Below are 21,495 nucleotides of genomic sequence, written 5' to 3' on the forward strand. Positions count from 1 at the left end.
CTGCCTGTGTCGGGTCCCGGATGCTCAGGGACCCACGTGTTACCGTATCCCCTCTCTGGGTGGCCCTGCAGGAAGACGCTGGTCCCTGCCTCCACCTGGGCGTCACCTGACTGCCTCTGCTCCCCATCTAGCCACGCTGGCCTTCCGCTGGCCTCCCGAGGGGGCGGTCCCACCCCCCCCCCCTGCTCCAGATGCTCCTGCCCCGACCCCCTCCTTTCTCTACCTCCACCTTGTTCGCACCTACTCACCCTTCGGATCCCAACCCTTTAAAGGACTTCCCGAAGGAAGTTCATTCTACCCTCAGAAAGGTCTCCCTGTCACATGCTCTCACAGTGGTGCCACATTCCCTACCAACACCTGTCACAGCTTTAATTATTGCTCAGATTACACACTCTTGGGGCACCCGGGTGGTTCAGTCGGTTGGGCGTCCGACTTCGGCTCAGGTCACGATCTTATACTTCCTGGGTTCGAGCCCAGCGTCGGGCTCTGTGCTGACGGCTCAGAGCCTAGAACTTGCTTCAGATTCCTCATCTCCCTCTCTCTCTGCCCTTCCCCTGCTCGCACGCTGTCTCTCCCTGTCTCAAAAATAAATAAATGTTAAAAAAAAAATTCAAATTACACACTCTCACCAGCCCCACCAGACTGTGAGGGGCCTGGGAGCAGGGACCACATCTGTCCTATTCACAGCCACATTTCCCAGTGCCTGGCGCAAAGCAGGGGTTCAAGTATCCGCTGAGTAATGACGGCAGGAAGCACAGCCCTCCCCCACCCCCTCTCCGGATGGGAAAATTCAGGAGTTTAGGAGGCAAAAGGCTGCTGCTACAGTCTATAAAACTGGTTCTAAAAATTCACGTCTGCCTCTTTATTCCTGCGCCCGGTCACGTAACTGACACATCCTTCCCATTGAACCGTCATATCCTGGAAGGAAAGTACCTGAAAACCTGTTGTCTGCATTTCACCTCGACCCATTTCAAACACATCTGCTAGTTCATTCCCAACTTACCTGTCAAAACAAAGACAAGCAAGAAGAGAGAAGCTCGCAGTGGAACAGTTTAGAAGCGCCGACATCCTGCCTCCCGCCTACTGTGTTCAAAGAACTTCTTCACTCACTAATTCGCCGCAGACAGTGGGTTCCAGATCTGATAACCACCCCCTCCCCCCGGCAGGCGGGGAGTGTCAGCACCTCCAGCAACGGAGGCAGGGTAAGCAAAATCTGCTTTCATAAATGATTTCAGCTCTCCCATGGCTTTCTGGATCTTGAGTCTGCCCTTGATCGGATGCCAACAAGGCAACAGAGTTCGAGCCACTAAACCAAACAATTTAGAAAGAGTGGGTCGGGGGACTGTTGAGGCAGACTTTATACAAAACACACAAGTAACCTCATGTTATTATTTTAGTGACAATTAATAGAAAATTTAAACATAAGGGAACCTATCCTCTAAAGCAAAGGCATAGAGGGGCGCCTGTGTGGCTCAGTCGGTTAAGCGACTAACTTCGGCTCAGGTCACGATGTCGCAGTCTGTGAGTTCAAGCCCCACGTTGGGCTCTGTGCTGACAGCTCGGAGCCTGGAGCCTGCTTCAGATTCTGTGTCTCCCTCTCTCTCACTCCCACTCACGCTCTCTCTCTCTCAAAAATAAATAAAAAATTTTTAAATTAAAAAAAAAATAATAGAGGCACCTGGGTGGCTCAGTTGGTTCAGTGTCCAACTCTTGATTTCAGCTCAGGTCATGATCTCACAGATCGTGACTTCGAGCCCCTCGACAGGCTCTGTGCTGACTATATGGAACCTGCTTGAGATTCTCTCTCTCTCTCTCTCTCTCTCTCTCTCTCTCTTTCTCTGTCTCTGTCTCAAAATAAATAAACATTAAAAAAAAAAAACCCAAGGCATAATCAAAGGTCAAGTCAAAGAGAGGAAACTTTTTCCTTCTTTAAATAAAAAAAAATAGCTTGTTTTTCTTTCTTGAAATTTCAGATCAAATGAGATTTGCTTTTGGAGAAGTGCAGGCTCAGCAGACACAGAGGCATCACCCATCTATGAAAGAACCCCACGCAGCATTTTGCCAAACGGCTCAGAGTTTCAGGATAAAGCGAAACCCCGGGGACGGAGCCTTTCCAGCCAAAATCAGCTTTGGCACAAAAGCAGGAAGTGAGAGGTCCACGTGCTCAGGCACAAACACCTGCCACCCGGCCACCACTTCCACAGCAAGCCCAGGCTCTGTGAGCAGCGCTGCAGCCCCCGGGCCTCGGGGAGGACGAGCAAACCGTAAGTGCCCCCCAGCCTCACTGCTCCCGGCCACTCCCGAGCTCTCCCCCGTCCCCCCTGTGCCAGGAACAGGTAGGGCGCCCCAGTCTGGCATCACCACTTGGCGGCGTGGGGAAGGGCCTCCCCATTTTATTTCCAAAACTCATCAACTCCCCCCCACCCTCAAGGCAGCAAACCACAGTCAAGGCCCACGCACGTGGCCCCTGCCACCTTAGAACAAACACAGAGCAGCGGCAGCCCGGCCCCCAAAGCCAGGGCGTCCTCTTCCGCCTCGTGCCGGGGGGCTGGCATGCCCGCACAGGGCTGGCTGCTCTGCGGACGGGCCCGCCACCGTCCCAGTCCCTCGTCCTCCCCCTTCCCCCAGTGGTCCACGTCCGGCCCCCGGGGCCCCGGTTCAAACGCCCCCCGTGCGGCCCCTCAAGAGCGGGAAGGAGGGGGACTGATGCACTTTTAGAGCAAGCCGGAAAGCAGAGCCTGAAACCAGAGTAAGCCCAGGGAGGAAGGGGTGAGGCAGGCTCACGCTGCAAGATGCGTGTTTGGGTTTCTGTTGCGAAATGAATTTCCATTATGTTAGCACTCCTCGCTTCCAGAAAACAGAATTCTCTTGTAAATGCACCACCCGATCCCATTCTGTGTGTGTGTGTGTGTGTGTGTGTGTGTGTAGCATTTACCATGATTATCGTTAACTACTGGAGTATTTTTTTCACTCATTCCTGAAACAATTGTCGAGTGCCTACCTTGTACGAGATGCCAAGATCAAAAAGGCAGAAAGCCCTGCCTTCAGGCAGCTTCTATTGCACTGAGAGGGAGCAGACTATACAGAAATAAATGCGTAAAACATAGGGACAGAACGCCAGATGACGATAAGCATCATGGAGAAAAAGACAGTTAGGAAAGGGGAACAGAGATTGCCGTGTGGGGACTGGGGAGTGGGGGTGGCAGGTGGCATTTGTAAACAGTTTGGTGACACCTCCTTCTGAAGTGACAGAGAATAGGTCTAGAGGAAGTGAAGGGATGAGCCACATTGTTGTCTCCCGCAAGAGTGGTCCAGGCACGGGGCGCCTGGGTGGCTCAGTCGGTTAAGCATCCGACTTTGGCTCAGGTCATGATCTCGTGGTTTGTGGGTTCGAGCCTCGCGTCGGGCTCTGGGCTGAAGGCTCAGAGCCTGGAGCCTGCTTCGGATTCTGTGTCTCCTCCTCTCTCTGCCCCTCCCCTGCTCATGCTCTGTCTCTCTCTGTCTCTCAATTATAAACGTTAAAAAATTTTAAAACAAATTTGGGTGAGGGGCGCCTGGGTGGCTCAGCTGGCTGAGCGTCCAACTTTGGCTCAGGTCATGATCTCACGGTTCGTGAGTTTGAGCCCCGCATCGGGCTCTGTGCTGACAGCTCAGGGCCTGGAGCCTGCTTTGGATTCTGTGTCTCCCTCTCTCTCTGCCCCTCCCCTGCTCATTCTCTCTCAAAATTAAATAAATATTTTAAAAATTTAAAAAAAAAACAAAAAGAGTAGTCCAGGCAGAGGAAACAGCAAAAGCAAAGGCCCTGAGGCGAGAATATGCCTACGGGAGAAGAAGGATAAAGAGCCCACTGTGCCCTGCAGAGAGTAAGCATGGGTGAGGTCAGAGGGGTAACAAGGAGGGGTGAGGGGCCACGAGAGCTGAGAGGCCTTGCAGGCCACCACCACATGTTATCTTTTACTTGGAATAGAAACCACTGGAGGGTTTGGAGCACAAGACCAACATGACCAGACACTGAAAGTGAGCTCTCTGACTTCTATGTCGAGAAGAGACGGGGAAGCGAGTAAGAGGGCCAGAGGGGAGGCAGGAAACCCGGTCAGGATGCGACTGCAGGAAATCACGAGGGATGATCGTGGTTGGGACCACCACTCCCTGGGAGTGGTGGCTGACAAGTGGCTGGATTCTGGACATCCTTTGATGGTAGAGCCCAAGTGGACGTGTGGATAAGTGAAATTGGAATATAAGGGGTTAGTTACTTTGCTAAAGGTAAGAGTTCGGTTTATACCCATGAAATAATTACATAACAACTCGGGGCGGTCCATGATGAAGTGACTACTAGATTGGTCCAGGTAATACGTTACCTAGTAAAGAAAAAAATATTTACGGAAGACGTGCAACTTGGGAGCCAAGAACTGGTTCCAGGATTTTCCAAGTAGAGAAACGAATCCATGATGTTTTGGAGTGAGCTGTGCCTTCTTCAATAATTTCAAGCATACAGTTAAAATGGAATAACATTAAGCCAAAGATTCTATTTGAATTCTAAAACACAGCTTCGGGAAGGAGGAGGATGGGGATGTTTTTCTGCCATTGCTCACGGCTTCTCTAAGATAGCTCACGCTGTCTCATAGAACCTTCTAGAAATGCTTTACATGTGGCCTCTCCAACACAGTAACCACGTGTGGCTGCTAAGCACTTAAAATGTGACTAATGTGACTGAGTCACTGAAATTTTATGCAATTCTCATTAATTTTAAATAAAATAGCTACTTGTGGCTAGTGGCCATACGGATTAGCTACATCGCTGAAGAAAAAAAAAATCACTCTACATCCATAAACTATACGTTACACTTTTTCCCTTGTGATTAAATTAAAAGGGTATGTACAACTTCGATTTGTAAGATCGTACTTTTCATTATGCCCCAGAGCGAGCGTCTACTTCTACTTCTGCACATATTTGAAAACAAACAGTGAACGGCTTGCTCTTCACAGTTTCCAAACATAATTTCTTAGTTTTTGTTTGCAATTCTTTAATATCTTCTAGGCCATCACTCTGTCAATGACATTCAAAATGAGATCTCCCCCCCCCCCCCCGAAGCATATTCAATGCGGGCATTTCAAAGGCCACAGAAAAATAAAGACAGGACGTTCTTATTATAACTGAACTACTACTCTCCCGCCCTCGGATCGAGGCACTTGACGGCATCCGTCAACCCATTCTTCCTCCCAAGATCACAGTGGGGAGGGAAGGGGCTGCTGTGAGTTAACACCATTTTTCAGATGACGAAATCAAGGCAGAGAGAGACTAACGGCAGTCCTAAATTTTACAGTGTAAATCTTTTTTTTTTTTAAGTTTTTATTTATTTATCTTGAGAGTGGGGGGAAGGGAGAGAGAGAGAGCGAGAGAGAAGATCCATCCCAAGCAGGCTCCATACTGTCTGCACGGAACCCGATGGGGGGCTTGAACGCATGACAGTGAGATCACGACCTGAGCTGAAATCAAGACTCAGATGCTTCCCTGAGCCGCCCAGGAGCCCCTTACAGTGTATCTTTATAGGTTGGTTGGGAAAGGAGACCAAGAATTGGGAAGACATATAACAGGGAAAGCAGTTGGGGGAGGGAAAGAAAACAAAAAAAAAAACTAGACACAAATCCTTCGTTCCCAAATCCTAGTTGAGCTGGCAGAACCGTTCTGGAAAATGCCGTCTGCACGAGCACAGTACTGCTCTTGGAGCCGTGTCTCAGACCTTCCACGTGCCCCAACAAGGCCCCCCGAGGTCTGGCCAGAGCCTGGCCCCCCATCTGGACGGTGACAGCCACGCACCGGCTAGGCTGGGGCTCGATGAGCGAGGTGGCCCCCGCGCGCGTGAGGGGGTTCCCTTATCCGCCAGCAAACAGACCCAAATGACAGGGCCACATTCCTGACTAATCTCCTCAGCCAACAGCTGGAGAATGAGCTCTCAGTTAATCTTGCTTTTGAAACACTCACGCTAACCCCCAGTGATACCACTAAACTGCAGGGCCCAGGAGATTAACATGGCAATTCAATCAGTTTAGAGCTGACCTTCGAAGCTGTCAGTGAAATTCCTTCATTTTGAGAATGAGGAAACGAAGTCCCAGGAACACTGATACTTTCAAAAGAACGCAATTCTGTTCATTTTCCAAGCCAGCAAGCCTGAGTGCCCGCGTTACCCAAAACTGACCGATGGTGCCGTGTCTCTTTACCTTTTAACTACGGTGTGTTTCTAGAAACTATAGGATTAGAGAATCACTGACTTTATATATACGTGTATGTGTGTGCATATACGTGAAATACTGCATGACGAACCATAGGACGCTGTTATATTTATGGAACACAATTATATATATACATTACACATATAATTTAATACAGTGTAATTTCCCCCATAGGAAGGACATTAAAATCCGTGACAACATCCCTCAACACTATTAAATCAGAGCTGAGGCCCAACAACATAAAAGCAAAGATAAAAACCAACATGAGCCGTTAAGATAATTTAAAATTGAGTACGTGTCGGTTCCTGTGAACGAGGCAAAAATATACCAATTATATTTGGGGCCAAGAGTATAGTCGCTATTTGGGAAATGTATAAAATGAGAACCGTATCATCAATTGTGGAATTCATGCTTCTTGCAAATTTAGAAGGGCTTCCTAAGGATGGCTCAGTCAGCGTGGTCTTTGAAAACGCATTCTGGGCAAGTCTGAGCTGCTAGGCTCTGTTAGTGAGCAGGCACATTTAACCACTGCCCAACCTGAGCGATAACTCAACATGCCATACACAGGCGGGGGCATTTTACACGCCGCCTGAGGACGACGACGATGCTGTTTTCTCTTTTCTCTTTCAAGTTTATTTATTTTTGAGAGAGAGTGAGAGAGCGCGCACGCACACGGGAGGGGCAGAGAGAGAGGGAGAGACAGAATCTCAAGCAGCTTCTGTGCTATCAGCAAAGAGCCTGATGCGGGGCTCGAACTCACGAACCGAGAGATCGAGACCTGAGCCCAAGTCAAGAGTCGGACGCTCGACTGACAGACCCCCAGGCGCCAGCTGCGTGGGGATTTTAAGGGACAGACAGAGAGGAAGAGAGGAACGGAAACGGGAGCTGCAGGGACGTTCCGCGGACGTTGTGCAAGCCGACCACTGTCGCAGACGTAACGGAGGGCCGAAGGTGCGGTGCTTCTCAGGACGCCCCCGCCGCGGGCTAACCGGGTCTTGGGCAAATCACCTGGTCCCCACCCCCGCCCTGGCCTCCCCTCCCCGGCTGTAAGTGGACACAGAGCTGTATCTAGTCCTAACAAGTGTGGAGATTTAACGAGAGGATGTGGGTGAAAAAGCTCCTTGGCACGGAGCCCAGCCTACGAGGACAATGTCGCACACTGGCTGGCTGATGACAGTAAGGGTCACGGTTCAAACGGGAGCAGTGGCTGTCTCAAAGGCAGGACTAAATAAAGATTGAATTCCCTTGTCCCACCAATAAATCAACTGAAATCAGAAGTGAAACATCCTCCAGGCAGAATGGGATGTTCAAGCTCTCGAACAAAGTGCATGAAGGACCCTCCCAGAACAGGGTCCGTCCAGACCACCTCTTCACGGTTCGTTAGTACCATTCTCAAATTTCGAAAGTTAACAGAATGTGCGTTCTCTACTCATTGGAAGCCAGCTCCTTAGGCCGCCCGAATGTTCGAGGGCTGGTTCGATACCTGGAGTCGGTACCTGTGACACGACTACAAACCTCTGCCCGTCTACAGTGCTTTCCAGGAACCTGACTCACACCCCGTCAACACACACACACACACACACACACCGTCCCCCCTCAGAAGGCCCCTGGGGTCCCCTATCGGCCTCCCTGGCCAGAGGGACTCTGCAGCAGACCGACACCCACACTCCAGCAGACGGGAAGCCGGGACCGTTCGTGGGCAGGTACACTCGGAACGAATACCCAGCCGGGAGACCCAGGCCCTTCTCCAGCCTCGAGCGCCAGCCTCGCGTCCTGAGCTGTTCAAAGAACTATCAGAGGCATGCCTTCTCTCCACACGCCCGTTCCCAGTCCTCCTCCTCTGATAGGCTGCCTGTGAGGAGGGAAGCGAGGCAGGGACACATTTCTGAAGTCCCCCATCAGCCAGGAACGGGGAGGCACGTACCTTACCGCGCTTGAGCCGGTGACAAAGGTACCATCGCGCTCAGGCTGCAGGTGAGGAAACCAAGACCTACTTGCCCCGACGACCCGGACCGGAGTGGGACTCTGAACCCGCATCCCTCCGTTTCTAAACCCACGTGCCCGCCAGCAGCCAACGGGGCGAGCCTCCCACGGCCGACCCCTCCGGCCACCACCCCAAACCAAGCTGCGGGGCTCACGCCACCGATCACCTTATTTGTTCCTCAAAGTCTCCTCATGTCGAGCAACAATTTGTACGCGCCTCCAAGGGCCTGTCCGCGTCACGTTTCACTCAGCACACTGTCCGGCGGGAAAGAGAGACAACTGCCTGGTGTAAATCTTCCCTCTCGTCACCAGGATGCAGCAAGCCCGGGTCCTCTGCTTGTGATCGACACAGAAAGGGGCCCCGGCAACACGGAGCTTTCAGTAAGAAGCCTCTGTCCACGAAGCAACAGCCTAGTCAGTAATTAAAAGACGCACCGGTCTATCATCCCAAGCACTTCACCTGAACTCAAATCAAAGGCCCGACTGATACTTCCTATGTGAGGAGATCTTGGTGAGGGAGGAGAGAAATCACCTTAACACATAAGCCGACCATTTCACTATTTGTGAGTTTTCGTGACTAAAGATGCTCCTTTGCCACTGGGTCATCAAAGCAGCACATACCGTGGCTGGGAATTCTAAGCACAAACAAATGAATCACCCCTACTTGAGAACTCGCGGAGGTCCTGATTATGAGTATCGCTGGCTCTTGCCATTGGAGACACAAAGTCCCACGCGTATCAGAATAAGATCGGGGGCGCCTGGGGGGATCAGTCGGTTGGGTGTCCGACTTCGGCTCAGGTCACGATCTCGCGGTTCACAAGTTCGAGCCCCGCGTCGGGCTGTGTGCTGACAGCTCAGAGCCTGGAGCCTGCTTCGGATTCTGTGTCTCCCTCTCTCTCTGCCCCTCCCCTGCTCACGCTCTGTCTCCCTCTCTCTCTCTCTCAAAAATAAACATTAAAAAAATTTTTTTAAAGAGTATCATTGTTTTGTTCGTTGATTTGTACACAGTTCTTCCTCCAGAGACTCCCCTCTTGCAGTAACCCAGCATTTGGAGACGGGACCTCTTTTCTGACTGCTTACAAAATATACCTCCTCACCCCCATTCTTCTATCATCCAAGTGTCCGCTAAACGACAGCAGCAGGAATAAACCTGAACCCAGCATAGGAATCTGGATGGCTTGGGTCAATGGCGGCAGACGGAGCGTGGGAGGTTAGCAGTTACAGCAAGGGGGGCGCGTTGAGCGTGGTCTGGGGCAGACGAGGAGTTTGAGGAGGCAGAGGGCGAGCGATGGAATTGGCAGTGGTCACCGCCAACCACAGAAAGGGTGGTTTCCACGCGCACTTTCGCCACTGGCTGTCACGGAGGCACCGGCCATCGCAGTGCACGTGGAGAGGTCATTTCTCGGCGGGCTGTGCTTTTGCGTCAAGTGCACAGCGTGGTGGTATTTGCTGGGCTGCTCAGGGAGTTGCTGAGCGAAGGGCAGAAGGATGAAGGACATCTGGGTTAAGGGCAGCTGCACGGCTGGCTTTTCTGGAGCCTCTCTTCCCTAGGCACTCTCTCTCTTTTCCACCAAAAGCGTTCTCAGGCCTAACCTCACTCGGCTGTGGTCCTCCCGGAGGGGCCCTGAAATCTGCATCTTAGCTTTAGGCGCCTCAGACTAGGCACACGTACCGGCTTCAAACCCACACACCCACGCGGGAGCACGACACAGAAATGCGTCCACACCCTCCCAGGGAGGCGCGCTACGTGGCTGGGCACGTGGCCCTCCATCGAGGTCATATTTTGTACTTTTTGCTGGTAAACCGAGACAAAAATGTTGAAAAAGTTTAAAAAGGAAAAAATACTGAAAGAACAACGTATTTTTCGTTTTAATGATACGATGCCTTGGGAGATGGAATGAGACACATTTGGCCCTAAATCACCTAAGAACTACCATTAATCAGAATGCATTTTATGGTTGGGGCGCCTGGGCGGTTCAGTCAGTTAAGCATCCAACTCTTGGCTTCAGCTCAGGTCCTGATCTCACAGTCGTGGGACTGAGCCCCACGTAACGTTCCTCAGAGAGCGTGGAGCCTGCTGGAGATTCTCTCTCTCCCTCTCTCCTACTCATGCTCTTTCTCTCTCTCAATTGCTCTATCAAAAAAAAAAATTAAAAAGAATTTTTCTTATTTTTTTTAATGTTTTATTTATTTTTGAGGGAGGGGCAGAGAGAGAGGGAGACACAGAATCCGAAACAGGCTCCAGGCTCCGAGCCATCAGCAGAGCCCGATGCGGGGCTCGAACTCACCAACCGCAAGATCATGACCTGGGACAAAGTCAGACGCTTTGTCTGAGCCACCCGGGCGCCCCATTAAAAAGAATTTTTTAAAAAAGAATATATTTTGTGGTTACAGTAAATAATCCTCAATACCTTTCCCCCAAACTACTTGCTGCTAAGGCAAAAGGAAATAAATCGGCAAATGGTAAGACGCTCACTCCCAAAGAGTTGATGTTTGTTTGCCAGAGTCACTTAGCTTGTCACAAACTCCCTAAAAAAGCAACTGTTTTCTGCAGCAAAATTAGGTACGTAATATCACTTTTCTTCACGGAAACTCTTCATTTCTAACTATTCCAGTAAAACCATTTATATTATAGCATCAGTTCGTGAGAGGAGATCCGCAGAAACCCAGCTCTTGGCACACTGGCTGCCACAGTAGCGGCTTCAGTCAAACGCGGAGGTTATGTTTCGTACGCACAAGCGGTCCCTCGGCGTCTCCTTTCTATTAGTTCTACAGTCTAAAAAAAAAACGAAAAACCTCACCTAACCAGAGTGATTACCAGTTTTCTGACTTTGCCCCTCACCAGCTGTGGGATACCGAGCAGATCTTTTCTGCTCTGTGCCTCAGTTTCCTCTTCTGTAAGGTGGAGATTCATCACGGCACCGGGCTCCTAGCATCGTTACAAACGTTAACTGAGTTAGCAGTGCAGCACTTGGTGCAGAACAGTGTGCCATCACCACAACCATCAGGCCTCTTTCTCTGTGAATACAAGTTCATAACGCTGAATCGATGAGGAAGGGTCATGGTCTTTACAGAAATCTCTCTCACCTTTGTGTTCACACATTCTAAACTTTACACAAATCCTGTAAGAAACCTACTCCAAACACCACTCCCACGGCAGCAATTCAAAGGCAAGAGCAGGGGCGCCTGGGTGGCTCAGTCGGTTGAGCTTCTGACTTCGGCTCAGGTCATGATCTCACGGTCGGTGAGTTCAAGCCCCGCGTCGGGCTCTGTGCTGAGCCTGGAGCCTGCTTCGGATTCTGTGTCTCCCTCTCTCTCTGACCCTCCCCTGTTCATGCTCTGTTTCTCTCTGTCTCGAAAATATATAAACATTAAAAAAATAAATAAAGAAAAAACAAAGGCAAGAGCAGACTCAAAGATGTGCTGAGGGTCGCACAGTTGACAGGTGTCGTCACGGGGAGTTAAATATGGCTCTACTGCATTGTTCTCACTGCTGGGAACGTGATTTTTTTGTTGCATTCACTACATCCAAATTCTACCCCAATATAGTGATGGTAAAGAGAAGCTTTACTGCTATTAAAATTATGTAATATTTTCTGATTACAGAAGTCATAAATACATCTTTATTACAGACAACCCTATTACTTCTTTCCAAAGACACTAAGTCAATAGATTTCCTACATGTGGATAAGAGTAGACTTTTTTTTTTTCCGCTCAAGAGAGACTTGAGATTTTTCAAATGTATCTAGCCAAGACCTCCATTCAGATGGACAGTGGAATTTCCCAACACAGCTCTGAGCCCTGCCCCGGAGTCAGTCCAACAGAAGCAAACAGAGCGGTGAGAGGATTGCAAAATAGGTCCCATAAGGAAGGGTTGAAGGAACCAGGTCTCCCTAGCACATAGGTGAGAAGACACAGACTGACAGGAGAAGGCTTCAGATATTCACAAGGCTGCACATGTCAGAGGGGGCAAGCTTTTTCTGTGAGCTAACGAGGACCCATGTGTCAAAATCAAAGGCAAGAACCTTTTGGCTTGAAACAAAGAAAACCCCAGATGGATCAGAAGCTGTGGGAAGAAGTGAACTCATTAATGAAGAAGCTCGCTCAAAATCAACAGCCTTGCCGAGAATATTGTACACGTGTGTGCAGAATTGAACTAGGTACCTTCAAAAGTCCCGTCCAACTCCTCTACCTGGGATCCCAGATCCCCACGCAGACCCACGTGACGGGCACACCAGGGTTCGCAAGGTACAGCACGCGTGGCAAACTACCGCCACACCGCACGCGATGTCCCCGCACATTCACGCAAAACCGCTTAACACGAATCACAAATATTTGTAAAACTAGGATTACGTACTAAGAAATAACTTCTAACTCTAGTTACTGAGTCTCTCCCAGAGACTTTGGGAGAAGGATGTGGATACTCCAAGGACGGACGTGTTAGTTGAAGCTGTGATGCCCGAAATTGAAGGACTACGTGGGCTAGGAAAAAAAAAAAAAAATGGGGCAACGAGTCCAAACAGCGGATTCTGCACTGACTGGCTGTGTGGCCTGGGGCATGTCACTGCATCTCTCCAGAGGTCAGCGTCTGAACTTGCAGTGTTATTCAACATGTAGCCACTAGCCACGTGTGCCCTCTCGAGCCTTTGCGATGTGGCTTTAAACATAATTTGTAATTTTATCTCATTATCATTAATGTATTGAATTTAAAGAGCCACGTGTGGCTACTGGCTATCCTACCGAACAGGAAAACTCTAATGGTTCCTAAAAAGACCGGGAAGAGTCAAATTCCAGACCAACTTCAACCCATCGTCTTGTGTGAGAGCTCCATGCCTCGTGGACAGCTGTGCGAGAAGGAAGCGAGGAGATCTGAGGTCCCACAAGGGAAGGTTCCCCGGGCTGCGGCCAGCTCTTGCCTATCCGGTCCCCCGTCACTCCGACATCCTGGGACGGACAGCACAGTGGTCCTTTGTCCTTTAATGTCCAGAGCTGGGCTCTGCACTCAGGCATGGCAGTGTCATCATCAAAGGTCTCCGGAAAGATGGCCTGGGAAGTATAGCGCCCTATGGGCAACACCCCTAATGTGAAGCCAGTTAGGGAATTATTAGTGGCCAACAGTGAATACTTGGTGAACAATCCTGAAACACAGTGTTCCCTGCAGAGAACAGCTACCTAATAGGAATTAAAACATCTCTTATAAAGTATACCATCAGATTTATGTCAGGTCTATGCGTTTACTTCAAATCCAATTACACCACCCCAAAATCTCTTTCACAAGTTGGAAAACACGCAAATAATGAAAGCCAGAACACGTGACTTGAAAGAACAATTTTTTTTCATGTTTATTTATTTTTGAGAGAGACCGAGTGTGAGCTGGGGAGGGGCAGAGAGACAGGCAGGCTCCAGGCTCCGAGCCGTCAGCACAGAGGCAGACGCGGGGCTTGAACCCACAAGCCTTGAGGTCATGACCGGAGCCGAAGTCAGACGCTTAACCAACTGAGCCAGCCAGGCGTCCCTAGAAAACGTGACTTTTGAAAGAGTCATCCGGGTTGTTTCTTTTATAAATGTAAAGAGCCTAGAAAAACTCCCTTTTAAAAAAGCTGCCAAAGTTAATAACAGGCATATGCTGGAGATTTACAAGAAACCGGGAGACGAACCTACTAACGTGCCCTGACGGTATCTATCATTACAGAAGGAGACTTCAAGATGACAAATGTAGCAAGGCCAGTAAGCCTAATCATAATGACCAGTTTAGGGAAAAGTTCATAGCAGAGCTAGGGAATTACTATTTTTGCAGTACTCCCCTTCTGCAATATTTTTAAGCCCGTTTTGTTGAAAGGAGGCACTGGCCACCGGAAAAATCTTACAAATCTGTTTATAACAACCGCGTGGAAAGCTGGCTAGTCTCACGGAGGAGCTCTCCCTGTGCAGAAAACTCAGACGTTTGCCTGCTCGCCGATTCCCAGTCCCCCAGCTGCATTCCGCTGATAATGCACCACCTCTCGTAACGAGCACCAGTCCTGCGTCCTGAGAACAAGGCAGACGAAAGCGTCACCGCTGCTGCCCACGCCGGCGCTGGCTTGCCTTTCCCTGCTTAATTGGCTCTGATCACCGGGCAGACACTGAACTCACTGCCTTTTTCCCTTCACCTGCTGACTCAAGTATTCCCAGCACCGTGATTCATGTTTCAGAGCGTCTAGAATAAAAAAGACCGATATTCACCTCCAGCAACGACTCCATTCTAGACTTCAAAGAAAAGTGATCGAGGGCCTCCCGGCTGACCTCGGTCTCCAGCAGCTAACACTTTTTAAAGACTCGAGAATGATGGGAAGTTACGAAAACCATGTGATGGACAGCAGCACAGCTCTTAAACATTTAAGGGAAGACCGAAGGGCAGATGCCTTTCCTGTTGGCCTACAGATCCTATCTTACCTCCGGCTGCAGTGACAAATACCACGGAGTGGGTGGCTTCAACAACAAACACGTATTTCTCAAAATTCCGGAGGCTGGGATGTCCAAGGTCAAGGTGCTGGCCAAATCAGTTCCTGACAAGGGCCCTTCCGCCTGGCTTGCGGAGGGACGCCTTCTCGCCCCCTCTCACACAGCAAAGGGGGAGAGCAAGCTAGCTCTCCGGGCTCTTCTTAGAAGGGCACTGATCCCATCACGAAATGGTTGCCGATGGCTGGATTGTCAACACAGCCTGTGGGGTTGCCCAGCAGTGGAAGGAACAAGAACCCAGCAATAAGCAGGAGAGGCTGAATTCCCATCTAGCTAGTTATGGCCACGTGGGTAGCAATGCCTGCCATCAGTAAGCAGAGTATCCCCATCTAAAGGTGATAAAATAACACCATTATCTGGACCCAGTACCTCGGAAAGCGACAGCGTTAATATAAATGAAGCCGTCAGCCCTATCACGGTACTTGAGCTGTGTTGCCGGGGACAGACGACACCAGAAGAAACACTGGCCTTTCTTTTTTAAATTAAAAAAAAAACCTTTTTTTTCAATATTTAGTTCTGAGAGAGAGACACACGGAGTGTGAGCAGGGGAGGGGCAGAGTGAGAGGAAGTCACGGAATCCGAATCTGAGCTGTCAGCACAGAGCCTGATGCAGGGCTCAAACTCACCAACCGTGAGATCACGACCCGAGCCGAAGTCAGACGCTCAACTGACTGAGCCACCCAGGTGCCCCAGAAACACTGGCCCTTCAATCCTGTGCTGCCTCAACTCTTCTGGAGGTTTAGAGAACACTGCCAAATACAAAGAACGTTTACCAGCTCAGGGACATCAGTAAGGCTCCAGGACACAACCTAAGCGTGATGCTGCAATCACATGACTCAGGGAGGGCTTGGGGCCCCACACACCTGCGACTTGTTCCACCTGCCTATCAGCTCAACACTCTGCCTTCTCTCTTTCTTCGGAGCCGCTTCACTCACAGTTCCCGCTGTTTCCTTTTCATTCTTCCAAGAGACAACCAGGATGGCGGAGTCCATTTGTCAACTCCTAGCCAGAGGCAAGGCAGTCATGACCCACCAGGAAAGGCTTCCACAGTCCCATCTGGTGATTAGTCTCCCTTTCATACAATACATATGTTGACAGCTTTCCCCCCAGGCCTCATTCTTGTACTAAAAATATTTTAATTGTAATTATAAAGTCATCACCATCCACAGGCAGAGCTGTCTCATTTTGATGAGAAGTCACGGCAGCCCAGAAGCGCGGACTTTGGGTTCTATCCCTCACCCACATCTAGAGCTCTGGATCTCGTCGGCTGAATCTCATGCATGGCTTGCTGAATTGAACACCATGCCCCCAAGTAGGAATTCTAAATTCTGCATTCTCAAATCCAAAAGTGGTTATAAAAATCATAGCTTGAAAAGCTGCTGAATTGCGGAATATATATTGCTATTTGAGAGCTTATATATCCCCTATTTAAGGAAGTTGAGACCCCTTAGAAAATTCTAAGAGGACAATTTACATTAATGTTTCATTTATCTCGAAACAGAGACGGGAACACAGTGCTCGATAGACTGAGCTATCTACTTGGTCATAGACTTTTATGCCTCTGCACAGCCTCTTCACAATGATTACTTTGGGGACTGAGGGAAAAAGAGTCACAGCCCCAAAGCTGTATTTGCCTATTCCCTAGTTCATACCAAGCATTTCTCGAACTTAAGTCTACAACTATAAACATTTAACTTTCCTAGAATCTAAGCATTTAAAACTTGCTAGTCTGCCCATTAAATGTGTTGCCAGTGAAGTTAAAAGGGGCTGTAATATTGGGTCATCTAGTCTATCATGTTGTACTGTCTTGTATTATCCAAACATTGTATTGGCCACTATTACCGTGATGCTCACCTGTTGTTAGTTTCACGCAAAACTAGATCACTAATAAGGGCCAGTATTTACGTAACGCTTACTACGTGCAGGGACCTTAAGCTTTGCTTTTATTAAGTCATAAGATCTTCATAATAACCCTAATATGATGATGGGGACACTTAGTACCTCTCCAGGGCCCCGGTGACTTTCCCTTACTATTTATTTATTTATTTATTTATTTTATGTTTACTTATTTGTCTCGAGAGAGAGTGAGAGAGCACGAGAGCGCATGGGGGAGGGGGCAGAGAGAGAATCCCAAGCAGGCTCCATGCTGTCAGCGCAGAGCCCAAGCCAGGGCGTGAACCCAAAAACCATGAGATGATGATCTGAGACAAAATCAGGAGTCAGTCATCTAACTGACTGAGCCACCCAGGTGCCCCATTATTTGAAGTTCCTACTTTTAAAACTATACCAGCAAAGATCAAGTAAACACACATTATCAATTGTAAATAACAAAATAAGTTCCATGTCTTTATGTCAGACCAGGGCAACTTCTTTGGTACTGCCAGTAATTACCGTGATTGGTAAAATAATTAAGTGTATTCGCTATTGGGCTATTAGCCTACACCAGATTTCCAAGGTTAATCTCATCCAGCAGGTACATTCGGACATTGAGTTACCCACGCTTAGGAGAAAATCACAAGTGTGGGCTAGAACAAGCCCACAATTTGTAACCCAATTTCAACAATGAAATATTAATTTCATCCTCTTCTTTACCAAATCTGCTAAGAAATTCAGTCAGCCTGAAGTTTCACTCCCTCTCTCTCTGGGTCAGGCACCCGCCGGGCCCCACTCTCACCCTTCAGGCTTTGCCCGCAAACTGTGCAGCGGGACGATCAGCCTTCACTTCGTAAAAACAAACAGTCCAAACTTCTGTATCTTAAAAACGAAAGGTAGATGGGAAGTCCACGATGCTCCATATTAAGGGAGCTTAATATGCTTCCATATTAAGTTCTTTTAATGTTTATTTATTTTCAAGAGAGCGAGAGAGAGCATACAGGAGCAGGGGAGGGGCAGAGAGAGAGGGAGAGAGAGTATCCTAAGCAGGCTCCACGCTGAAAGCAGCAAGCCCAGCGCGGGGCTCGAACTCACAAACTGGGAGATCACGACCTGAGCTGAGGTCCGACGCTTAACTGACTGAGCCACCCAGGTGCCCCAACACAATAAATAAGTTCTAAAAATCCATAAGCCAGGGTGCCTGGGTGGCTCAGTCGATTAAGCTCAGGTCACGATCTCCTGGTTTGCGAGTTCGAGCCCCTCACTGGGCTTGCTGCTGTCAGTGCAGGGTCGGCTTGGGATCTCTGTCTTCCTCTCTCTCTGGCCCTCCACCACTCAGGCTGTCCCTGTCCCTCTCAAAAACAAATAAATAAACTTGAAAAAAAATACATAACCCACAGTTTTCTATTTTAGGACTTTCATTCCAAGGTAATCAGGACACAAAAAGTTAAGAGAGGGAGGATGCCAAGGTTATCTTGTTGAAGAGAAAATACCGCAGTGCTGACAACAAAACAGACTTGAATGCGGACTGCATCCCACCCGGTACACAGGGACCCCATCAGTGTCACCAGATGCAGATGACACTCTTCTCTATGAACTGTTACGTATTTGCAGAAGTCACTCGCACCTTTGGAATTTATTTTTCTTTTTCATTTCCGAAATACTTCAGATAGGCGTGATGCCATTCCTGTGCGCCTGTGCAGGTTTAAAACCTTATGCAGACACTTCTTGGTGCTTCAAATACTGTAAGTCAAGCCCATCTTACTACCACCAGCTGCCTCTTCAAGACCCCAAAGGGACAAACTAGAATTTCCCTTCTCTTTCAAAACAAGCTGCTACTTCAGAAGAAACAAGGAAAAATAAAAAGGCCTTTCCTCTGTATTTTTTACAGAGGAATATACAAATATATAAATGACTGCTATTTATATAACTTTATATTCATTCCCTCCTCACATGCTCAGCACTCCCAACTGTGATTGTAAAAACGTACCTTTTTCTCAAATTTTCGTCCCTCATCTCAACCCAAAGTACTTCCTCTCACCCCAGGAAACTCTACCAGAGCAGTTCTTCTGGCAATTTTTTTTATAATTATGCGGAGAAAAAGAAGGTGAAAGCCCCCCTCTCCCAAAGGTTTCTGCATACCACCTGAGCCCAAATCTTTCCCATCTCCTCTCTCCCTCCCTTGCTCCCTCCCTCTCCCTACCACCTTGCATTTGGCTAATAGAAGGACCGATCCCTCCAAAGCCCCACTTTCCCATGGCATTCTTCTACTTAGGGATCAACTTCCTATCTCTGCTATGTCCCATCCCAGGAAATGTCAGTCTGGCTTCCAAGGTCCCCCCTCTGTCAGAGTCCCCGCCCCGCCATCTGGGCTGGGAGAGCTCGCATCCCACACCCATTCACACTATCCAGCTTCCTCCTCCAGGAATGGCCTCCCTCTAGGCTACTCAACATTTCCACCCAATCTGCAAGGGCCTAGTGGCTCTGGTCCAGAGAGCACCACTCTGGGAGCACTGTAGACACACAAGAATCCTGGATACCTGTGTTTCAATACTTCTAGAAAAGCATCCTCTGCAGTCTAGTGGGGCTGGCCCATAATTTGGTAGGGAGAACTTAGTAAAAATTCAAAAAGTGAATTAGGGTGACTAAGGAAAAACTACAAAGGGCAGGAAAACACATAACTTTTTGAATCATCAAGACTGAGATTTTTGGCAACTGAGTTACTAAAATAAATATTTTCGCCACTTGTAAATTCCTCAAGCAGGCTTTCTCCAACAATACACAAATCAAAAGAAACAAAAATACTCAAGTCCCAAATGCACATGAAGCAGACAGAGGAAAGATAAGCGGAGCCCCCAAAAGGCCCTTTTGGAATACAGGTTCCTTGGGACCGTGGGCCACATACGTGCTGTGGTCCAAGGCATGAGCCAACATTTGGCAACAATGAGTGCACAGTCTAGACTGTGGCTTCCAAGAGGAAAGGTGTGTGCCTAAGTTATTTGTGAATTTCCAATGACTTGCACAGTGCCTGACACAAGAAAAACATTTAATAAATGGTTACTTAATAAAGATAGGCTTGTTTTGAACCTTAGATCCTAGCTTTAAAAAAAAAAAAAAAGCAAACCCTATAAATGATATTTAAGGCTTATTTATAAACTCAATATGAAGCATGAAATTTAATTCAAACAACAGAAGAAAAACCTTTTTTAAGCTTTTAGTGGAGCTAATTATCTGGAAATGTTGTCATTTATCTACTTTTAAATGTCTCCTTACCGTCCCAATCTAACAAAATCTGTTTCCTTTAGAGTAGGGGTTAGCAGACTACTTCAGAGAGCCAAATCTGGCCCACCATCTATTTTCACAAATAAAATTTGTTTATTGCAAAACAGCCACATGCATCTATTATCTATATCTGCTTTCACACCACAAAGGCAGAATTGAGTATTTATGACAGAGAACTGACCCAGAAGCCTAAAATAATGGCTCTCTGGCCCTTTTATGGAGAGTTTGCTGACCCCTGCTTTAGAGCATCAGGTAACACCGAATAGCCAATAAAGCGTGTTTTATAAAATAACTCAGATGATTCATTGACCTCAAGTTACTCACAAGTTAATTGAATACACTTTTTTACTTTTTGCTCATTATGGTTTTATTGACATCCTCAAAGCCAAAATCTACCAAAGACATGCCTCAAAAACTAATGGAAGTCAGATCATAAGGAATAGGGTTTCTTGCCACTTCGTGTATGTCATGATATCCTTAAAGCATGTCAGGGCCCTTAAAGATCAGAATAAATCCCATACAGTGAAGAAAAGAAAAAAAAGTTAAAAAGAAGTTAAAAAGACACCAAAGCTATACAGATTGACCCAGGGAAGGCGGCCACACAGCATCGTCATCTCGCCACAGACTGAGTCCGCGTGGTTTTTAACAAAAGGAGGTCTGAGAGACATGAATGAAATAGAACAAACCCTGGCAGACAGAGCAAGGGAACCTTCTGGGTCACTCACCCAGACCCAAGGGCGATCAGAGAGAAGTGCCCTTTAGGAAATACAGCAAGCCCAGCCCTACACGAAGGAGGCCGGACTGAAGAAAATACAAAGAGACGAGGCCCTTCCCCATGATGAGTACCCATCACACCAGAAGGTCCACTCCACCCAGCTTAGGTAACTGGAAAGCAGCAAAACCCTGGAGCCCCCTGCACCCTCACAGCCTCCTCATTCTCAGGGCAAACGTCCCTCCTGCCAGCTGGGAGGTCTCCCCTTCCTCTGAAAGAAGCTGGTTTACTCCTACCGGCTCTATCGTTAGCGTTCTTCCATCTACCCAAATTCCACCTGTCCTTCATGGTCACAGCCAAAATCCCGACCTCGGCGACCACTGCACCATCCACAAAGACCACCAGGTGGCCCACACCCTCGGAGCTGGCACGGGGGCCCCCATGTTACATGATGTCTCTGTCAAGTGTCTCCCGTCCACATCACAGCAAGGCAACATCCCCTCTCTCCTTCCTAAATCCGTGCGTGCGTCCCACAGCCCCGGCGGGACCGTAAGCTTCTAGAAGGCAGCTATATGTTTTTCCAATACAGAAGCCAATGATGACACTACCAGCAAGTGGCATTTAGCCGGTCAGGCCCCGTCCTCAATGCTTTGTAGTCATGATCTGATTTCATTCTCAACATAAGCCTGTGGGTGGCTGGGCATGATCGGCATTCTCCAGTGCTACATACAAGTGAAGAACCTGAGACCAAACGAGTTACATTTGCTGGAGGCAAAAAGGCTAGCAGGTGGCTGCGCCAGGATTCCGGCTGGAGCCCGCCTAGTCCCCGGCGAATGCCCTGAAGCTGTATCCTAACGCTCACCCAGGAGCTACTCGATGAGACTTTATCGAAGAGCGTCAGATGCCAAACTCTGGTTC

The 21,495-nt window shown here is 48.5% G+C and overlaps 1 protein-coding gene and 1 long non-coding RNA gene across 4 annotated transcripts in view; one reads left to right on the forward strand and one right to left on the reverse strand.

Annotated features, from left to right (window-relative positions):
* The window catches only part of CARMIL1 (capping protein regulator and myosin 1 linker 1), a 310,173-nt gene that overhangs the window by 205,693 nt on the left and 82,985 nt on the right, over window positions 1-21,495 (reverse strand). The window lies entirely within an intron of this gene.
* Window positions 1-21,495, forward strand: part of LOC125939413 (uncharacterized) — a 49,668-nt gene that overhangs the window by 10,749 nt on the left and 17,424 nt on the right. For all 3 annotated transcript variants that reach the window (XR_007463033.1, XR_007463034.1, XR_007463032.1), the window contains exon 3: window positions 1,974-2,264. This is a non-coding gene — a long non-coding RNA (uncharacterized LOC125939413). The remainder of the gene's footprint in view (window positions 1-1,973; window positions 2,265-21,495) is intronic.

Source organism: Panthera uncia (assembly GCF_023721935.1).
Source record: "Panthera uncia isolate 11264 chromosome B2 unlocalized genomic scaffold, Puncia_PCG_1.0 HiC_scaffold_25, whole genome shotgun sequence".
Classification (NCBI taxonomy): domain Eukaryota; kingdom Metazoa; phylum Chordata; class Mammalia; order Carnivora; family Felidae; genus Panthera; species Panthera uncia.